The 5,717-nt window shown below is 50.4% G+C and overlaps 1 long non-coding RNA gene across 1 annotated transcript; it reads right to left on the reverse strand.

Moving 5' to 3' along the window:
* Positions 1-241: 241 nt before the first annotated feature.
* On the reverse strand, positions 242-4,530 carry LOC120410139. Its single transcript, XR_005602102.1, has 2 exons — positions 4,489-4,530; positions 242-3,271 (listed from the first exon to the last, which is right to left on the reverse strand). It is a non-coding gene; the product is annotated as an uncharacterized LOC120410139 (long non-coding RNA).
* Positions 4,531-5,717: the final 1,187 nt, after the last annotated feature.

Below are 5,717 nucleotides of genomic sequence, written 5' to 3' on the forward strand. Positions count from 1 at the left end.
GACTAAGCAGACACCTTTAATTGTGACACACTTCTAATGGAGTTGTTCTGCACTAGGATGTTTCTTGTTTAACAAGGTCTGAGCAACCCAGGAACGGACAGTAAGGACACACCACACAAACCCACAATATTGAGTTAAACAGACATGTGCACATTTGAAAGATTACCTTCATGCTCAGTTATACCACTACAAAAATACAAGAAAAAATACCCAAAAAAGTGAGGGATTGCACAAGAAGATATCCAGAGTCTATGCTTTATTTTAGAGAGGGAAAAATAAGTTAAAAGTATACATGAAAGAGGCACAGCTGGACTGCCTGGTCCCCAGCCTGACAGTCAGGGTACGCTGATGGAAACCCAGTGTCACCTGTGCCCAATAAGACACCACTGCTGCCTTTACATGGGCACAGCCAGCGTGGTGCAACCTTCAGTGGAGGTCCAAAATCTGCTGACAACGAGTTTGTCTGCAGCTAGAGCTTACCTAGTCCTCTAAAGATCAAGGCTGAGCTAACAAAAGCAATTTTCTGTCAGCAGCACAGTACCCACACTTGGGATTTTGCTGACCAAACCATGGCAGGCAAAGGGGTGGGTGTTTTCCTATGGAGAGATGCTGGCAGAACTGTGCAGCACAGTTGAAAGGCTGCAAACCTAAACATATCCAAAGGCAGGGCTGTGGAGGGTGGTCTGACAGCTCCCAGCTGACCCCAGGAACCCACAACCACACACCATGATGCCACAGCACACAGCAGGAGTCAAAACATGGCAGGACAGAGCCTTCGAATTAAACAAAAATTAGCTAAGCTACAGGCATATTGCTCCAGCTCAGAAATCAATTACTAAGTGACAAGGTTAAATGATATTTTATAGACAACTTGATTTTATTATCCATCTCAGGGTGTGCTCCTGCTTTTCTACTGGAAACTCTGAGCTACAAACAGTGAGGCTGGTGACCCCAATTTTGATGACATTATAAATAAAAACATCATATTCTCTCTAGGTTTTTACAGATGCAAACAGAAAGAAATGGTAAAGAGAGAAAAGTTAGAAAATAACACTGTATAGATACAACTCCAGTTACCCTCCACTCAAACGGAAAGAATTAGCAAGACTCTTGATTTATCTCATGAACTGCTTAATGAATAGAAAATGGGGAGGACACTGAAATGCTCCATTCATTGTATTTATTGGTATAAATGTAAAGACTTTGCTTGCTTATGTCTGAAAACAAAAGGGTTAAGAAGAATGATGTATATACCTTCCTGTTATTAAAACAGGTTTGTACTATGAATATTCAGTCCTTTTTTTCTCAACATGTTGTTGCATCCATTTAAATTAGAGCTAAACACAACAGCTTTTTTGGATTTCCCATTGGTAGCTATACAAAAGCATCAGAACAAGAAGCCTGACTTTAGCTAAACATTAAGGTGCTCCATGACACTGCTTTCCCCCATAACTTCTGTGCTGAACTCATTACTTTGGCTCGGATTAAAGCACGTGTTACCACAAAAGAGTAAGGAGGTACAGTTTTGATCTGAATAATCCTGTTTAGAGGCTGGTTCCATCTCTGGATATTCACTGTATGTTCTGTTTAGAAAAACCCTAAGTGCTTAAAGTGGGAGGCTTCCCCCCCATCACTGCCTCAGGACCACAGCACAGAGAGCAAATGTACACTCACTACAGCCATGGCAAAGAGAGAGACGGATTTTTTCAGGGATAAACCCAAAATGCTATATCTGGTTTTTATTTTTAAGAATAGGGACCCCTGAAACACAGATGCCTTATAAACTACAGGTATGACTAAGAAATGACAGGTTACACCTCTCTTGACAGAACGTTAAAATTTTTATTTTCATCTACAGCAATATTCATAGACATTTTCCCAAACATGAGCTAATTCTATTACTTCCAAGAAAAAATTAATATCTGCTGTCAAATAACCTCTACATTTGTTGTACTAAAGCAGTATTTTTGTATACTAAAAAATAATAACACCTCTGCACCTTAACATTTTCCACCCAGGGATCCTAATCCACTTTTGAGACAGAACATCTATTATAATCTGTTTTATTACTAAGGTGTGTGGTGCACCCACTATTCACACACTTCATACCTTTGAAGTGAAAATATAAAGAATCATCAAAAAATGGAAACCATCACATAAATGCAATTTATGTGCAAAGAATAGCACTGTAAGCTATTCACCACAAAAAGTGACATAAATAAAACACACATGGCTAAGCAAATGTTTCAAGGAGGTTTTTATTAAATGATTATATAGCCTGCCAGGGTATTTTGGAGTTATACAGCTTGTATTTATTAAACAAGAATTATTATTGGAAAAGGTGATTTACAGACACATGTTTACTGACAAGTACAACCTAGTCAGTAATGTCTGTATATGCAAGGGAAAAGAATCAGTAATGGAAGCCTTTAAAATCAGGAATTCCAACAAAATAATAATGTACATTAAGTATAAAAGTGGTATTTATAACAAAAGACTACTTGAAGCATGATACACCTGCAAGATGCCAAGTGTCACATGGGGAAAGCAGGAAAGGGCAGCTGCACAAGGATACGCCCAGCAGCACACACAGACCAGCTCCAGCCACCTCACCTAGAGCAGAGGCAGCCTGGGAGGGTGCAACCTAGAGAAGCACCCCCTCCCTCATTGTCAAAAGTGAGGATATGGGGAAGTTCTGGAGCCTCTCCTGGAGTTAAGCTGCTTTTGCCTTCCAAAACACCCTGTGGCTGACCTCCTCTGAGAGTGCCCTAGCTCTCCTGGTGGGGATTACTTTGGGTACATTATGATACCCTAATTCACAGTCTGTGTGGGTGGGTTTCGGTCCCCTGCTCCCTCTTCCAACAAGAAGTGCAACCAGCAAATGTGTAAATTCATGTGGCGCAGAACATCTTCAATGGGAGAAACCCAAAATCGTTGCAGCCTTCCAATCTGCCCATGGTGCCTCCTTGGGGTTCTGAAAGATGTGCTTGTGAGTCAGTAAGTCAGCTTTCCCTCTTCCTGGGGAAAGAGCTCTAGCAACCCTTCTTCACGGGGCAAGACTTCTCCCAGCTGGGCTGCCAACTGAGCAGGAGGGAGCAAGGGAAAACTTCGCTACCATCTGTTGTGCTTGATGATTTATCCCCGGAGGTCTCTGACTCGCATTCTGATCAGACCAGGTGAGACGGATGCAGACACACCTTTTGTGTGGAGACCAGAGACACAAGACCACCAGACACATGACACAGCAGGTTTGTGTGCTTTTGGCCCTCCCCTAGAATGCAATTTTAAGCAAGTGAGGAAAATTAATGGTAATGTAAATGGCTAAAAAAATAGATGCAGCTCCAAGTCTTCAACACACATGATAGCCCCAGGAGTAAATGTAACTGTAAATGCAGGCGAAGGCTTTTTTGGACTCCCACTGTACTTGCTAGGAGCAATGCCAACCTTGCAATTCAGCAATCAGGCACCACTGAAAGATATCTGGCTTCAAACTGTTATTTCCATTTTTAAGGTTTCCCAAAGCAGTTTTACTTTGCTAAAGATAATAATTAAGTGGAAAAATTCACTAGTATTAAAGATGAATCAGGGGCTGGGTTGCTCCGAGACACTGACAGCTCAAGGGAACTCGAATAAATGAGGAAAGAGAGAGGTTTGGACGAGCATAAACCAAACCAAATAACGTTTCCCCTCCATCCTTCCACTAGGAAATCGGGTTGGTGGGGCTTCTTTGCCCTTCCTGTTCACAAATGACAAACTGACCTCGGGAAAACTACGAGTTGTAGCACCCACTGCCTGAGGAGAGGGAGACTCCGGGAGATCCGGCACGGCCCATGCTGGATGCTCTTGAGAAATGTCCCGTCTCCCCTTCTCCGGTGAATTCCTCGTTCCCTTCCTCCCACACCGCCCTCCCCGCCCGGGGGTCCTTCGCCCGAGGAAGGTCTCGCCGTTCCCCCGGGCTGCACGGCCAAGCATCACCGGGCAGATCCCGGCATCACCGGGCAGATCCCGGCTGCACGGTCCGGCAGCACCGGGCGGATCCCGGCAGCAGGGCAGGGCAGCACAGGGCAGGATCCCTGGCTGAAGGACACGGCAGCACCGGGCAGATCCCGGCTGCACGGCCCGGCAGAAGGGGCACATCCCGGGGGCCGGGCACGGCAGCACCGGGCACATCCCGGCTGCACACCGCGGCACTGTTCCACAGACGCTTACAGCCTTTTGTAACCGCGAGGTAATCTGTCAGATGGACTTAGGCACTGACAGTCAAACACGCCAAAAACGTCACCACCCACTCGTACTATCCATCCGGTGAAGGACTAGGAAGCGCCGCATTGCTTAACCTCTCCTCCGCCTTCCACTCGCACAGGAAATCCCCACCCCCCACGGCGTGACACCGCCGCGGGGGACCCGAGGTCCCCCCACCGCTGCGGCGGGGGCTCTGCGGGCGCGCTGCCCGCGGCGCTCGGCGCAGCCCCGCCCGCCCGCACTCACCTCATCTTCCCGGCGGGGCGCGGCGGCGGCGGCCGGGGCCGGGACCGGGGCCGGGACCGGGCGGTGGCGGCGGAGGGACGGGGGGGGGGGGGCTCCGGCGGCGGCGCCGCCCCAGCGGCAGCGCCGGGCCCCTGGGCGCTAGGCGGGCAGCGCGGCGCCGGGCAGCCCCTCCGCCGGCCCGGCCATGTTGCCGGCTCCCGCCCGGCTGCGCTGCCTGTGTCTGTGTGTGTGGGCAGGACAAAGCGCCGCCGCCGCCGCCCGCCCCGCAACGCTCCGCTCCCACGCGCGGCGGGGCCGCGCCGCCCCCCCGCCCCGCCCCGCCCCGCGCCGCCCCCGCCGCGGGTGTCGGGGGGAGCCCCGGCCCTGCCCGGCCCTGCCCGGGTCCCCCGCCCGGCGCAGGTGGGGCGCGGAGCGGCCGCGCACCGTGTGCGGCACCGACCGGCGGCTCCGGGCTCCGCCGGGCTCCCCGAGCCGTTCCCTGGTGGAGCGGGGCAGTGCCGAGGTTGCAGACCTCTTCTCTGCACAGTGCCGTGGGGGTCCTGTACACCTGCGTTCAGAACCGCTGCTTTTGTGGATGGAAGCAGGAGCAGAAATGGCATTTCCAGCTAATATCGGAGGGCAGCTGTGGTTCCCGCTCCGTCACCCTTCCCCGTTGTCTCAGCCAGTGTCCCTGCGAGCTCTCCTGCCCTGCTTTCAGCCTGGTCCTTTCTCCACACCCATCTTCCCACCACCCACCCTGGGAACCCTGGGCTGCCTCCCAGTCCTGTGTTTCTCCCATCCAACTCTCCTCCCCACTCCACGTCCCAGCCCGTCCCTAACCCTCTGCCCTTCTTCTTCCAGTCACCTCCTGCCAACTCCCTTGTGCAACCCAAACCACAGGGTGATGATCCGGAGCTTGGAACTTCCCTTACCCTTCTCCATGTCTCTTTACCTCTTCCCATGCACCACCCAGTAGAAAAAAGATTATGTTGAACTTGGTATCACTTGAATATCCTCAAGGATCTGCCATGATACAGGACAGAATTATGCAGTTGTTTCTCAGGTCTTCCACACATAGGTCACCATAACTTGTTTGCCATTTCTCAAGAGTAAAGGTTCCTCACACTGATTCTCTGTGGGTCATCTCCCACTGATCTCTCCCAATTCTGCATCACCCAGTTTAGACACAAAAACCCCCAACCAACCATGTAATCCCACAGCAAGCAGTGGGTTTCCAGGCAGCTGGCATG

The sequence above is a fragment of the Corvus cornix genome, chromosome 5 (genome assembly GCF_000738735.6).
Source record: "Corvus cornix cornix isolate S_Up_H32 chromosome 5, ASM73873v5, whole genome shotgun sequence".
Taxonomy (NCBI): Eukaryota; Metazoa; Chordata; class Aves; order Passeriformes; family Corvidae; genus Corvus; species Corvus cornix.